General features: G+C 34.4%; 1 long non-coding RNA gene and 1 pseudogene across 1 annotated transcript in view; both read right to left on the reverse strand.

Moving 5' to 3' along the window:
* Positions 1-17,194, reverse strand: part of LOC141585585 (uncharacterized) — a 371,751-nt gene that overhangs the window by 222,587 nt on the left and 131,970 nt on the right. Inside the window, exon 2 of the long non-coding RNA XR_012519120.1 lies at positions 3,170-3,250. This is a non-coding gene — a long non-coding RNA (uncharacterized LOC141585585). The remainder of the gene's footprint in view (positions 1-3,169; positions 3,251-17,194) is intronic.
* On the reverse strand, positions 15,328-15,654 carry LOC101038303 (large ribosomal subunit protein eL38 pseudogene; annotated as a pseudogene).

The following is a 17,194-nucleotide window of genomic DNA, read 5'->3' on the forward strand; positions in this document are numbered from 1 at the left end:
GTAATGGAATTACTGTCAGAGCCTCAGAACAAAAATAGGGAGGAAGTCATTGAAAAATACTCCAAGTGCTATCCTGTCAGATTTCCTCCCTGTGCATCCTATTAGCCAAGTGCACCAGAACTAGAAGCCAAACCCAATCTCCCATTGGCCAAACTCAACCAGAGGGCAACCAGATGATTCCCTCACTAGGCATTAACCTCCCAAGGAATAAATCAAGCAGAACAGGGAAGGAGAGATGATAGATTTGGGAGGTGTTGGGGTGGTTAATCAGCATGCCAGTGTACCTAAGCAACCTTTAAATTTAAGAGAGGAATTGTGAATGTAAATAGAGTGTTTTTTTGGAGTTTATTGAGTGGCAACAGAATGGAAAGAAAGAGCATTTATTCCCTAAAAGAGTGACTGCTACAGAGCTACTACAAGTTGGTCAATTTAAAGCCTATGCTCCTAATATCACTTAAAAATATGTATAAAGTGGATACATATAGAAGGATATTTGTTCCAATAACATTTGTAATATCGAAAATGTCAACCCAAATGTCTTGCAATATTGGCTGTATAGTGGTGAGCATAGCTGCCTTCCAACCCAAATGCTTCTCCACAATGGAATAAATACATGAGGTAGGTATGCTTATTCAATAAAATACCCTATCATAATAAAAATGAACAGCCTAAATCTATACACAGCAACTTGAACAATCATTACCAACATTGCATTGAGCAAAAGAAGTAGCATGGAAGCAAATACATTAACAGTATGCCTCCCTCTATATAAAGTTTAAAGACTTGTTTGGATTATATTCATATGCAAAAAACTATATAGAAAAACAAGGAAATGATTACTATACAAGTCAGCATAATGGTAACCTCTAAGGGGAATGGAGGGGAATTTGACAGGAAACTGATATACAGGGGGCTTCTGAGATTTTGGCAATGTTGATTTTTTTTTCTTGCTTGGATGTCTTTACATGGATGTTTGCTTTATAATTATTCAGTACAATGTACATTTATTTTGTGTACTCTTCTATATCTGTGTCATATTTTATAATGAAAATATTTTTAAAATTATTACCTGAGTTCCTGTTATTTTAAAAGTTTGAATTTTAGAATAAGGAGCCTTCTTGGTAATTAAATAGATAATCTCTTTCCAGGGAACTTTATGCTTAGAAATAACTTCCTGTGGTTTCTAATCTTTAATTATAGCACTCACCAGATACAATAAATTAGAAGTCCAAAACATTTTGTTTCTGTAACCTCTTTGGAAAGAACATCTTAGGTTTATCTCCATTGAGGAAGACAATTTGTTCCAGAAACACATGTGCCACACATTTGTTTTCAAGAAGAAGAAACAGCATAGAAAATATAATAGCTTGATCTCAGAAGCAAAGAATTATAGTACGAAAAATCATTGAATAACAACTAAAGTAACATCAGTGTGCCAAAAATACACGTATATAATTGGCTTCTGAATGACTTTGGACTCTGGGATGTAAGGGTAAGGGGTCAAGTTAGTGATGAGAGACTAATATCCCCAGGGATATCTGTGGAGAGAAAGTGAGTCTAGGGCAGAAGGGAAAAAGCCAACTGAAATTAAATGGAAATTAAGCTAGGGTCTTAATTAGAACTCTGAAATGATTTATTCACAGAATAACTTCATCTTCATATAACATTTTGACTTTCATACTTTGAAATTTAGAAAAGTTCTGTCATATCTTGGCTTTGTGTTTCCTTTAAAAAAACAAGAATATTAGAGATGTGACTTACAGGTGGTAAGAAATATTTAATAATTTGGGGTGTTGAGTACTATTATTTTGTCTGCCAATTTATTCTAACTTCCTTTCTATTTTTATACGAAGTGTGTTCTGGAGCTGTACTATGGCTTCTTTCTCCTGTCAAACTCCTTTTCTGAACATATTTTTCTCATAGCCTAAAATGTTTCTATATGCCTTAGTTATGCTTGTCTGTTCAGTTACGTTTTATTTTAAATAACTTTCCTTGGAGTACTCTTGCCTTTTCTTGTTAGCACACACTAAAGACTCCAGCTTTGAAGGGTTTAGTTATTGCTGCATTGGTGGGTAGAGTGGCCAAAACACAAAGCAAACAATTACTTCTCCATCAGGTTGGGCAGGTAGCATTGTCTCCAAACTCCTCAGGATAGATGGAGGCCCTAGTCAAATTCAAACTGCAGGTAGAATTTAGTCTTGAAACACCACTACTTGTACTCCCTTATTATTTTCAGATTATGTCTCTACAACAGTCTTCAATTGTTTTGAAAATAAAGGGGAAAAGAGATGCAACTTTCAATATGGTTAATATTAATATTAAAATTTCTTCAGCATGGATTAAATTAACACACTCCATTATGTTTCAACATAATGTGCTATGGGGGGGCCGGATAAATGGCCTCAGGGAGCTGCATGCGGCCCGCAGGCCGTAGTTTGGGGACGCCTGCCCTAATAGCTAGAGGATAGTAAGGGATGACCATGACAAGACAATTATCCTACAAATGACATCATTTAAGCAGGTCTCTTTGCACATGAGTAGGAATTACCCAAATACAGTGACGTAGCAAGAGTTGTAATTGAATTTTCCTGAGATCTTAACAATTTTAGAAGCCAAAAACCCCATCTAATTAAAAAAAAAAAAATCAGTACGCATGTATGTCAAACTTCAGAAATAAAGAACTACAAGGATTTGACTCTACTGTAACATAGCATTTAAATCAAAAGATCTCTAAATACAAGTAAATAGATGAATATTTAATTCAAATCTTATTTAAAATATTACCACTAAACTCTATTGCAGGTTGCAAACTTACTTAGAAATAGGAAAGAAAGCAGAATATAATAAAAAGGGAATTGAGCTAGAATTAGAGGATCTGGTTTTCTAATCTACCGTCTGTTAACTAGATATCGACGAATACATTGAATTCTTCATCCTCATGTTTTTTATCTGTAAATTGTTGGTAGTAACACCAGACTTATCTGTCAAACGGAATTATTTCAAGGATGAAACTGAATTCCTTTCAGCCACCTTAGAAGCTTTCTTAGAAGCACAATTCAGAATAGAGACCACAGGAAAGAACAAGATGGCTTAGTCCAACCTTAATCAAAAGATAAGGAGAACCAAAGGTAATCTGTCCACCTGAAAACAGAAAGCTGTGTTCTCCTACCTTCCACAGGATCTTGTTCTGCCAATGATCTCTTCTCTCCTACACTTGTAATTTCTCTTCTTTTTCACGTGGCTCTTGTATCTACAAAAATAAAAATGAAAATTAAAATAAAAGGCCAAATTACCTACATGCTGAAACAAGCAAACACCACAAGAAAACTTTCCTAAGCATTGCATTTCCCTTGAACATCACATTTATTGTCTTTTTCTCCCGTTAAACTTTTAAAAATCTCTACACTTATTCTATCCCTTCCTGATTATTCCCGAAACTAATACAAAGGGATTTCTGCCCCTTCACTCTACTGAAACCACTTTTCCTAGGTTATCAACTGCTTCCTACTTGCAACATTCAAGTGATATTATTTGGATTCAAATGCTTGCATTTAACGCTTTATATCCTTCTTTTTCTTTAATCCATGGATTAGCACACCACAGCCTACTCCTTGTTTTTGTATGGCCTGTGATCTTAAAATAGTTTCCACAATTTTATATAGTTTGAAAACTGAAAAGAATAATATTTTATGACATGTAAAAAGTATATGACATTGAAATTTCAGTGTCCACAAATTTTTTTGGAACACCGCCATACCTATTTGCTTGTCTATAGCTGTTTCTGTACTATAGAAGCAGAGTTGCCCAATTGCACTCTAGTTGCTGTAGAGACAGGATAGTCTGAAATATTACCTGGTCTTTTGCAGATTAAGTTTGCCACTGTAAAAAACTCCCTCCAGCCAAGGTTTCAGGATGCATTTCCTGGAAAAGTTTCTACTTCTCTGATAAGTCCTCCCTGGGATGTTGTGAAGATTAAATAATCTAACATATACAAAATTCCGAAGTATTTTAGGACAGTATTGTCCCAAGGCTTATGTTTGAATACCTTATTAGCTCTTTGTTGACTCCTCCTCCTCTTTCTATGTCTGTGTTCCCCCAAAGATTCCATTTCATTTTTTGTTTTCTCTTTATTCCTTACGCTCTTCTTGTTAACCTTATTTCCTTCCATAACCTCAAGCATCATCTCCATGCTGATGACTTCCACAGCTACATATCCAACCCAAATTCTGCCATACCTGGATGTCTTTTTGAGAAAACAAACTAAATGCATTTAAATTTAAACCCATCCTTTTTCATAAAATTTGCTCAAAAAAAAAAAAAAAATCCCTGTTCTCAATTTTCAGTACTGCTATCCTCCCAGACTCTTAACCCAAAGACCTCTTCATTTCTTCCTCTCTTTCACCCTCCACATCCAACCAGTCAATGAATCCTTTGTACCACATTTTAGAAGCTTGTCCCAACATCCACAAATCCACCACTTTAAGTTTACTTTATTTTTCTTCTGGAATAAAAAGCTCATCTATCTGCCAACAGTCTGGTCTACTTGTATCCATACTCTACATTTTCAATAGAATTGCCTTTCATCTTCCTATATAACAAATGGGATCATGGGACCAAATGCTTCATCATCTCTGTGACTCACACTCCCCACAGAATATAGTCCAAACATTTGAACCTAGCCTTTCACAATATATTCATTCCTTCAACAAATATTTATTAACTACTATGTGCCAAGCTCTGTGCCAGATTGTGGATAGGACAGTGAACAAATCAGCATGGTATCTGCTTACAGAGAGATTCCAATCCTGCAGAAGAGACCTAATATTAAACGAAGAACCATTGCATTTTCCATCCACACATATGGAAAAAGGTACACTTTTATAGTGCCATCTGCATGTGCAGTGACCTCTGTCTAGAATACCCTAACCTTCAAAGTAAGTCTCAAATATCTACTCCCCTGGTATGGAAACTTTTCCCAACTTATGGCTGTCAGAGTTAATTGTGGCCTTCTTTGTATTCTGTAATAATCTCTTAATTACTTAAACACAGTATTATACATTCTTACTGCTCTCACCTTACTGGGATGTGAACTTCTTATCTTCAAAGTCTATGTCTTATTGATGTCCCGTGATTAACCCAGTAATCATTATATTTTGTTTAATTAATGAATTATGTCTCCTCTGTGATTAAGGGCCAAAAACCAGGCTAGATCTATGTTGTAATGAATAATAAGCAATATTTGGTAATAAAAATATTTAAAGAGATAATATATGTTGCTCTAAGATAATAAAAAGTAGTATTTTCTGAATTTCTAAGTAATTAATTTTAATAACATGACTTTTACATTTATTTCATTCAGCAAAAGCCAAATGATTTGCCAAAAAAAGGCATATAAGCTGTTAATGCTTAATTTGTATCCACTAATTTCGTTTCTTATTTTAGTATGTTCAAAGTATATTCTAGTGAAATATAAATCTCTTTGCTGAGAAATATTTGAGATTACCCTCACAATAAAATATTTGTTTTATATAAATAATATGTTTATATTTTGTAGATATTCAAGTCATAAACAATGCAGAAATAGAGAATGATGAATGAGCTGCAGAGTCAAGAAAATCATTGTAATAATAAGTAGCCTAATTTTTAAGATGTGCCAAAGGGGAGATCCAGGAAATTACCAAGCAGTTAACATCAATACTAAGAAAGAATAAGAACAAATAATAATAGAATTGATCAGGAAGTACTTAGGCAAGAACAATTTAATGAACAACTAGCAGCATGAGTTTATGTAGAAAGATTACGGAATACAAACCAGGCACAAAGTGTGAGTACAGGCAGAGTCAGCCCAAGGAACCTGAATTTGTCTATTTTAAATTATATCAATAGCCATGTGAAAAAGTGTCATAAATTAAAATTATCCTGTGAGGTTCATTTATATACAATTAACCTTTGGCTCATATATAGAAAAGACAGTATTTTATTTTAAAACTTTCCTATTCAGAAGATACCTTCCAATCCAATGATGCCTGCACTACTGGACTCTGAGTGGTGCATATGAGTGCAACTGATATAACTTAAATAATCTTAGCCCACCTCCCAACAAATGGTTGCATAAATCTTGTTAATACTTGGTTTACGAGCCAACCACAAATGGCTGTCTTTGTGAGTGCCTATGAAAACTACTACAAATGAAGTCCTAAAAAGATAGCAGTTATTAGCAATAGATCCAGGAGCTACAGGTTGTGCAGCAAGTTTTACTTTTCTATAGGTAATTAGATTCTGTGTAAGAACTTAAAGCAAAATCTGTAAAAATATTTGGACTACAAAGTAAAGTTAAAGATTCTAAATGGGCCAGAGAAAGCTTCACTCATTAAGGGCCATCTCTAACATAATGGAGCTCAGGTCAGCTGTAAACATCTCTCTTCTAGAAAGACATGCCTATCACTTACTTATCAGAGAGGAACCTTCTGCTTGGAGCAGGAATCATGCAGCTCACTCAGCAGAGGCAGAGAGTGCCCTGGCCAACGGAGGCATTCTCAAGGTGGCCAGGTGCCAAAGAAGCATTGGCCAAGTGGACAGTCTGCTATCATGACCTCTACAGTGGGTAAAGGACAGCCAGCATAATTGTGTGACTAATTTGTTTGACAGTAAAGAAGGGGCCACCCACCAAAACTGAAGCAAAATAAGAAACATGGTGGAAAAGATTTGGGTTTTATTGCAATGACATAGTGAAAATTTAACTGTAACTGGGACAGCCTGCTCCCCTTATTGTTCCTCAGCCAGTTAAACTCAAATACAATTTTTCAAAAAAAAAACTTTTAATCTCAAAGTCTGTTGATTCTTTATATGGGCCAAAATATATACCCTGTATTATCTTAAATATCTCCCTTGTTCTTACCTGATACTTCATTATTCAGCACCTCCATTTATCATATAAAGCTTTCTTCTTCTAAAGTTAAATATTTAATTAATTGACATAATTCTCAGGTATATCAGTTTCTTTATACAGAGTATGATATGTGTATTTGCTAGTTATCAGCCATGATGTTCATAAATTTAAAATACTCACATATAAAAGTGTCCTGTTGAGAATTTTATTGTGTAATACTTTTCCTATGATCTATCAACATTTTTTGTATTGGTGAATATGGTAACCTGGCTTTTTTTAGAAAGTGAAATTAATTTAACACAAAAGTGATACATCTTCATTTACTATATCTGACTTCATCTCTAACACTAAAAAATAGCTTTTTTCTATTAGTTTTCTCCTCTTTCCTCATGAACATTTATGTAATTTTTAAAATTTTTAACTCATAGTTAAAGCAAAACATATTTAGAGTAATACATTTTACCCTTTTAGATTATTCTAATCCTCTATAAATTTTATCACATTTACCAACTTATTGGATAATATTTAAAATAGCCTTCTGCCCTGATAAGTTATAGAACCTTGCTAATGTTCATTCTCTATTTCTATAAAGATAATAAGAAATAGTAGAAATCCTGCCTGATTAATGATCTGTGAAGTTTATAACTTAGTTTTTTAAGAGATTGTATCTGTAAGAGGTAGAAAATAAGAGGGATAAAGTAGTTGTTTACTCACTGTACATATTCATTTCTAACAGTATACTATATAGACAACTGAAATAAATCACCCGAGAAGCAGGCCCTCATTATAATACACAGAACTGTAAAACAATTATACTAGTTAGGCTATAAACATGCCCTAGTAAATAATGTTCAACAATACTGTGTGTTTTGTTTTGCTTTGTTTTTTGTTATATTCATCTCTTTCTTCATAGCTTTGTAAAACTACTTAAAGCCAGGATATAAATTTTGGTAAAGCGTATTACTTAAGATAGATTCCTATCTTATCAAAAGCATTTCTTGGTGACCGAATTTAAATATTTGGATAACACATGTAGAATTATTGGAGTTGATAAAAATGCCTAACATTTATTGATCTCTAACTACAAACCAAGCACAGTTCTATTTTCTTTTCCTCATTTAATCCTCATTCACATTGAGTTAGGTGCTATTACTACCCACATTTTACTGATGATTAAACTGAAGCACAGAGATGTTAAATAACTTGCCCAAGTTCACACAACTGATAAACAGGATATTGGAAATTTCTTATTTTAAGTGCAAAGAGATATCTGGATGTAAAGATATTTTCATATCTTGGACAATTTTCATATCTTGACCAAGCTCCATCGGTGCCTCTTGAGAGAAAGGAAGAAGGATTCTAGGTCTCTGAACTCCTAGTTAACATTTCTTCCCATAAAATCATGTTACATTTTTATTTTCAAAAACAAGACATAAGTTCAAAGGAGAGAGTAGTGACTTCTGGCAGATATGATCAGGAAAATTAGGAAACTGGCATTTGATCTGAGTCTTTGAGGATAGGCAGGTTTTTCAAACAGTGAAGGTTGGAAGATAATCTAAACAATGGGTCAGCATGGGCAAAAGGATGAAAGCAAAAAAATGAAGAAATGTGAAAGGTGTCCCTCAGAGAATTTAGTAATATGGGTAAAAATTTTAAGAGCAGGGCAGAGTGATGGAAATTGGAATCAAAAATAAAGCTCTCCTTGTAAATTTAAAATTCATAAAGCTTAATGATATTCTTAGGAAAAATTAAAAGAAAGGAAATAGAGAGTGGTTTCTTTTTTATTATAAGTAATATAAGTAGACATTTGCATGAGTTCTCATTTATAATCTCCAGTGGCTGTGTAATGAATTTATTTGTAAGCTACATAGGTTAATAATATAATATGATCACTCTAACCCTGTGCTTTCTCTGAGATTAAAAAAAAAAAGCCTCAGAACACACAGTGATAGACTAGGTTCACACTGCTGCCTGCCACAGTATCCATCTCAAAAGCCTGGCTCAATTCTCTCAGCATCTCTTGACTATGATGGACTCCACTTAGAAAGAAACCTGAACATGATGCATTTTTATCTACATATAAATATAATACCCTTTCTCATGTAAATACCAGCTGAAATTTTATGAAATGACATAAAATTTGGGAGAACCAGCTACATACTCAAAACCAGAGGAATGCCCTAAAATACAGATCTAGGCACACTTACAAGGTTGAGTCATTGAGCCTTCAAGTTTAATGTCAGCAAAAGCTGTCCACAAAAGTTCCCCTCAGTGGTCTTTGCTTTCCAAAGAGATCCTATCTTAAGTTCCCTGCCCGCTTTTTCATTATGCTTATTATCTATACTGATGTAATTGTTATATAAAATTTAGACAACATAAGCAAACAGAAAAAGAAAATGTAATTTCAAATTACCCATAACCCCTATATTCAGAAATAACCACTGTAAGGATTTTGGGAAACACACATCCAATCTTTTTCCGTGTGTGTGTGTGTGTGTGTGTGTGTGTGTGTGTGTGTGATGTTTCACATAATTTGGATAAGTGTATATATTGTTCTATAAACTGCTTTTTTACTAATTATCATATCATGAATATTTCCCATATAATTAAGTATCGTTTGCATTACTTTTAATGGTTAAGTTCTATTCTAGAGGTAACATAACCAACCCTCTACTTGAAAGGTATTAGGTTTGTTTCCAATTATGTGCTATTATACGTGGCAATGTAAATAACATCCTTGTATATAAAGCTTTGCTCATATCCATTATTATTTAGAATAAGTTCCTGGTTGATGAGGTTATACAACAATCCTACAAATACACATACACACATTTATATTTGTGTGTTTATAAGTGTATATATATGTATATGTATATATATACACACACGTATATATATATGTGTGTGCATGAGAGTACCAACTTCCCCACATTCTTGCAAAAACTGAATTCTGGTATGATCATCTTTTCTTTTTAATCTTTGTTAATTTTATAGATGAATAATTGTACCTTGTTACTTTAAATTACATTTTCATTATTAGAAAGAGTAAACGTTTTTCATGTTTATTATATACTGCATTTCTTTTGCATGTCCTATTAAGTTTCTTCTCCAGAATAATATTTGGAGTTGGGCCTTTGGTAGGTGATCTAGAATCTGATACCAGCCAAGCCCTGGCCTCAGCAGAAGTGGGGTTCTGGGGCACTGTCTTTGCTCATCTTGCATTTCAACAGTTTGACTTTCTTTGAGCTGTGTGTTCACACTTCCAGCTACACAGTGATAGCACCACCAAATCCTGCCTTACGTGGCACATACAGAGAGGAGAGAGAGAAAGAAAAAGCCTGTACTTGAGTCCATACCATCAGAATGGCAATTATACCAAAATTTTACAATTTTAATACTAGTAACAAATTAATCAGAAAAATAATAAGATGTTTTATTCCTTTTTAAAAAGTATCAAAAAGCCAGTATATTCCTGACCAGGCCTCAAAATTGCCTGCTTCTCAGTAAAACCAGCTACTATCCATTAAGCACTTACTGTGTGCCAGACAGTGTCTGAAGCTTTCACATATACTCTTTTCCTTAGCCCTGACAAATGTTTAGGGAACATTATTGGCCTTTATATTAAAATCCATATTAGAGGGGTAACTCGTTTAAGTGTACAGAGTGAACAATAGCAAAGCTGAACTTCAAATCCCTGCCTCTAGTCAGAATTCTAAGGCACATCCTTTTGCATAGGACCAACATATTAACACAGTAGAAAAGCCCAGGATTTAAACCATACTGTTACTCAGCTAATTCGTTACAATAATAATGATACCATCAATTTCTTGAACACATTTTCTTCTTATCTGCTTGTTTCCAATGATAGAATATCTGAGATCAAACCCCACCCTTTAGTTGACTCTAAGAAATTTGCAGTCTTCAAAACTATACCATCACTTCTAAAACCAAGTTGGAATTTAGTACAGAAGTGACTGTGGTTAATGATTTTCAGCAGTAAATAGATTCAAAAATATAAAGATCTCCTGAATCTTAATATGCAGAGGAGCATTTTCTATTTTCAATCACAGATTCTAGATTTTGGTTGTCATTCATTTCTGGCTTCTTTACAAAGGACTTGTGATAAATGGTTCCAAATATCTGTGATGGTATGAGGTAAGTCTCACAAAGAGTCCAATTTCAATGATTAGAGACATAAATGAATGTCTAGAACAAGCTTTACACCATGTAGGAGAGTCAGATGTTGCGTCTCCTTTCAGTCCAGACCAGCAGTGACTTTTATCTCTGTTCCCTCATCACTTAGCATAGCATGAAACACAAAGAAACTCAATAAACATTTGCTAATAACTCAGGAGAGACAACAGAAAACTCTATACACAGGAAAATATTACATAAAACAATAAAAAATAGTGCCACTGTGGGTTCTTGACTGCTAGAAGGCATGTTACAAAGGGGGAATATCGTATCCAAGAAAGTGTTGCCTATTTAAATTGGAGTACTCTAAGGCTTGGACATCAATGCTGAAAGGCAAGAAAAGTGCCCAGAATCCAAAAAAAAAAAAAAAAAAAAAAAAAAAACCCTTCAAAAAATCTTGCTGTATCTTCACCCTTTCTCTATTTCCTGATTCCTTCGTGCCCTCTCTTCACTGCCAAACTTCTTGGAAAGTTCATTCCTGCAGCCACCCCTGCCTCCTTCTCAATTACCTACCACTAGACTCATCTCCTGATTCCAGTGCTCTTTCCCTTATCAGGAGACTTTCACATCTAATTCCTGGTTACTCTGGTCTTGAATATAAACACAAATCTTTAAAAATCCACCAAAATCTGTGTATATCTTTTCTAGCCACTTAAACTAAAAACAAAGCACTCTCACCAAGAAAAAAATCAACAACAAAGTAAATGCCTTTAAGCTCTCAAAGGAGGCCCGTCTCTCTTCCAATTATAATGGCCATTGTGACATCTGTGCAAGGTTCTTCAGTAGATGAAGCTGATCAGCTGCCTCTTACAAGCTCAATGAACCCCTACCCCCAGTTATTTTTGTAAATTCTCTGTATTCTGTCTTGACTTTGTTTCTTGCCCTCATTTCACTGATGTGGGTGTCTTGTCTGTGCTAATCCTAGCCTGGTCCACCGTTATTCCTACTTCTAACATCTCCATGCTCCAATCCACCCTACACATCATGCCCCTCCTCACTCATAAGTCTCAGTCATTCCTCAAGAACCAAATTAAGTTCAAACCTCTCTACAAACTTGAGCTCCACATTCATGATAATCCATCTTTCTAGCTCTTACTACCACGCCCTCTAATAGCAAATACAAGGTGTTTTATGCCAGACAATCTGGACTCTTGTCTTTGCCTCTAACAAACCATGTAACCTTGGATAACTTGCTTAATTTCTGTACCTTACCTTCTTCGTCTGTAAAATCTGTAACTTTTTAATATACAGATTTGCTGTAATGATTAATTAGGTTAATAGATATGAAGGGCTTAATAAGACAGCTGATGTATATAGTAGGCATCCAGTAAATGATAACTCATCATTATTCATCATGTAATCTAGAAAAAAAGCAATAACAATCTCTTCCCACACAAATGATACTTTGTTGCCATGGTACTTTTATATAGGCTGTTCCCTTGGTCCTCAGCTCAAATAATGCTGTCTATCCTTCAAGACCCATTTCAAGTAACATTTCCTCCAAGGTAGAGTTCTCATATGAACTAAAAGTCAGTCTTATATGAGAGCAATTTGCTTGTATTTGTGAGGATTCTTACCCCAGGAATACAGTGAACTGATAAAACAAGGCTCTGTCCCAGAGGCACAATCTAGTGGAGAAGGAGATGCTATTTCCCTCCTGGTTAGCACACTCAGGACTCATCCACATGAGGAACCATGTCTTCCTCAGCTTTGCAGTCTGAGAAAGTTCTTCTGCAGAAACCTATGCTTATTACATGTTTGATTACATTTGAGTAGGTTGCCCTTTTTAATTTTATGAAAATTCAAAACATATAAGTCATGTCAACATATGGTATGTTGCCAAATAAAACTTTTATTTTTAAAATAGGTTTTAATTAATAACAATTTAGATCATGTTCCTGATCCACAACGTTGTCTAGCCCAGAGGTGTAAGCCATTGCAGAGGAAGGCGTGAAAGATAAGAACTAAACTTTTCTTTCTTCAGAAACTTGGAAGCAAGAAACAAAAGTCAGACATTCATGTCTCTACTCATCTACACAAATTTCATATTTACCTTTTAAAAATACCTTTATTTATATATAATCTACATATGATCCAGTTCACCCATTTAAAGAATTAAGTTTATTCCAAAGCTTCCTCCTTAATATTTTTAATTTGGTCTAAAAGTTTCTCAGTATGTAGTGAACTGTAACGTAATTGGATGTTGAAAAGACTGTAATCTACTCTTGTGCCAATCACAAAGTTTCAGAATGTCTATGGTGGCCAGACATGCTGTTGTTCAAACTGTTCAAATAAGGCGAACAACAAGCTGTAACCAATTCTGCTGTTTCTATCCTCATTTCTGTCTTCTGTACATCACTTTCCTTTTTCTGTTTATAAATCTATTTCAACCATGAGGCAGCACTGGAGTCTCTGAACCTATTGCAGTTCAGGGGCTGCCCTATGTGCACATCATTCTTTGCTCAATTAAAGACTGTCAAATTTAATTTGACTAGGTTTGTCTTTTACAGAGAAGTACAGTTCAATGATTTTTTTGTATGTTTTCAAAGTTGTGTCATGATCACCATAATCAAATATACAATTTTTTAATCACCTTCCAATTAGCAGACACTAGCATTCCCTCCTACCCATCCACTCTCAGCCTAGGCAACCAAAATTCTCTACAGTTATGTCACTTCTGAACATTTCATGTAAATGGATCATACAATCTGTGGTCTTTTGTGACTGGCTTCTTTCACTTAGCACAAGATTTTCAAGGTACTACCATGTTGTAGCATGTACTTTATTCCCTTTTATTGACAAAGAATATTCCATGATACGGAGATATCATATTTTGTTTATCTATTCATCAGCTGATAGATATTTGACTTTTGTTTATTCATCAGCTCATAAATATTTGACTTATTTCTGCTTTGGGGCTATGATAAATCATGCTGCTGAGAATTTTCATGTCTATATTTTCATGTGGACTTATTTTTTTCATTACTCATAAGTATATACCGAGGAGTGGAATTGTTGAGCCATATGGTAACTCTATGCTTAACATTTTGAAGAATTGCCACTGTTTTCCAAAGTGCCTGCGCTATTTTATATTCCCACCAACAATATATGAGGGATGCAATTTTGCCACATTCTGGGCAACACTTGTTACTATCTGACTTTTTGATTATAGCTATCCTAGTAGGCATAAAATCATATCTAATTGTTGCTTTGAGTTGCATTTTCCTGCATCTAATAATGCTGAGTTTTTATGTGCTTGTCTACCTTCTTTGGAGAAATACATATTTAGACACTTTGCCCATTTTTGTGTTATTATCTTTATATGTGTTTTATTATCTTTATATGTTCTGAATACAGTCTTTTTCAGATATATAATTTGCAAATATCTTCTCACATTCTGGGGATTTTCTTTTCGCTTTCTTGATAACATTGGAAGTACAGATGCTATTAATATTGATGAAATACAACTTACCTATTTTTTCTTGCATTGCTTATGCTTTTGGAGTTGTATCTAAGACAACTTTGCATAACCAAAGGTCACAAAGGTTTACTCCCACATTTTCTATTCAGAGTTTTATAATTTTATCTCTTAAGTTTGGGTCTATGTTTCATTTTGAGTTGATTTTTACTTGTAGTATTATAAGGAGTCCAACTTCGTTCTTCTGCATGTAGATACCCAGTTATTCCAGCACCATTTGTTAAAAAGAGTACTCATTCTACATTTTTCAACCCTTTTCAAAAAATCAGTGGCTCATAAATTTAAGGGTTTAATTTATGGACACAATTCTGTTCCATTGATCTTTCTATCTATTCCAATGTCAATACCACACTGTCTTGTTTATTGTAATTTTTGAAATTGGTAAGAATATAGTAAATTTGGAAATTGGTAAGTTTGTTCTTTGGTCCCTCACACTGCCACATGACTTTTAGGATAACTCCATTCATTTCTGCAATAAAAGCTTGCTAGGTTTTGATAGAGATTTTGTGTAACCTGTAGATAATTTGAGTATTGATGCCATTCTAACAATATTAAATCTTCTAATCCAGGAACATGGAATGTCATTTCATTTAAGTAGGTCCGCTTTATTTCAACATTTTTGTTGTTGTTGTTGTTTTCAGAGTACATGTTTTATACCCTTTTGCTAAATTTATTTCTTAGCATTTTTACTCTTTTAATCTATGTAAAACTGTTTTTATCTTTGAATTTTTTAATTTTTAATAGAGTTCAACTCAGTGTGTCTGGTTCATTTTATTTCCCTCCTTAACAAACCAGGGTGCCAGAACTGCTTCAGCTTCTCTGCCTTCGTCTGTGATGACTAACGTATGAAGGTATCTGCTGCATCGAACTTTAAACTTCACATTATCCTTCTTTTTCTTGACCTTGACAGATCTGGCACATTTCACCTGGCTTTAAGCAGAAAGTCCTTGATTTCCTTAACTTTTGGAGGCATGGTGGCATGGTGAGCAGGGACAGGACACAGACTCACACAGCAAGTGGTGAAAGCAAACAGTGGAATTGTTTCATAATTCCATTTGTTGATTGTTTACTGCTAGTATATACAAATACAACTGATTTTTGTATATTGATTTTGTATTCTAAAACTTTGCTCAACTTGTTTATTAGCTCTAATAGTTAATTAGTTGATTCCTTGGGGCTTTCTTAATACAAGAGCATGTCATATACAAATAGAAATTGTTTTACTTCCTTTCTAATATGGATGCCATTTATCTTTTCTCTTGCCCAATTACCCTCACTAGAACCTTCAGTGCAGAGTTAAATAGAAATGGGAAGACCAGACATCCTTGTCTTGTTCCTGATCTTAGACATAAAAATGTTGTCTTTCAACATTAGGCATGATATTAAGTTTTTCATAATAAACTTTATAGTTTGAGGAAGTTTCTTTCTATTCCTAGTTTGTTGAGTTTTAGCATGAAAAAATGTTGAATTTTGTCAAATGCTTTTTAAAATTTTGTTTCAACAATCATGTGAGTTTTGTCCTTTATATTTTTTCCTTCTTTAATTTTATTTTTCATTGATACACAACAAATGTTTATTTTTTGAGGTACATGCAATGATTTAATGCATTCATGTAATTTGTAAAGATCAAATCAGTGCAATTGGGATATCCATCACCTTAAATATTAGTCTTTTCTTTATGTTATAAACATTCAAATTCTTCTCTCCTAGCTACTCTGAAATATACAATAGATTACTATAAACTTTTGTCACCCTACTCACCTATCAAACATTAATTGATTTTTGGTAAACTAATTTAATACTGCTTTCTGGCATCAATCTCGCTTGACCATGGTGTCTAATCCTTTTATTTGTTATTGGATTCAATTTGCCAGCATTTTGTTGAGATTATTATTATTATTTTTTTTTTTTTTTTTTTTTTTTTGAGACAGTGTCTGGCTCTGTCGCCAGGGGCCAGGCTGGAGTGCAGTGGCGCGATCTCGGCTCACTGCAACCTCCACTTCCTGGGTTCAAGCAATTCTCCTGTCTCAGCCTCCCAAGTAGCTGGGACCACAGGCACGCACCACAATGCCCAACTAATTTTTGTATTTTTTAGTATAGACGGGGTTGTTGAGAATTTTTATCTATACCCATAAGAACTGTTTATCTGTAGTCTTCTCATGATGTCTTTACTAGTTTTGATATCAGGGTAATACTGGCCTCCTCACATGAGTTGGGAAATCATTCTTTTCTATTTTTTGTAAGAGTTTGTGAAGAACTGATATCATTCCTTCTTTAAATATTTGTTGGGTGTTTTTAAATACATTTTTTAAAATGCAACTTGGGTAGCGTGTCCAATAGGAGGAAATGATTGTCCACCCTTCAATTTCATAACCCTGGAATTAATCCATGTAGTCTATGATCCACAACGGTGTTACCAAATTCAAATTACTCATAGGAAAGAGAAAGAAGTTCCGTAATTTGTCCTTAAAAGTTTTCCAAGTTAAAAAAAAAAAAAAAAAAATGTTGAGGAACATGAATCTCCGGCGGAAAGGATACTCCCGTACCCCCAACTCACTCTCCCGCACGACCCCTCGCTAGGTGGGGTTCGGGGCCAGGTGAACGCTGATCTGATAGCTGACACCGGACTACTG

Source organism: Saimiri boliviensis, chromosome 9, assembly GCF_048565385.1.
Source record: "Saimiri boliviensis isolate mSaiBol1 chromosome 9, mSaiBol1.pri, whole genome shotgun sequence".
NCBI lineage: Eukaryota > Metazoa > Chordata > Mammalia > Primates > Cebidae > Saimiri > Saimiri boliviensis.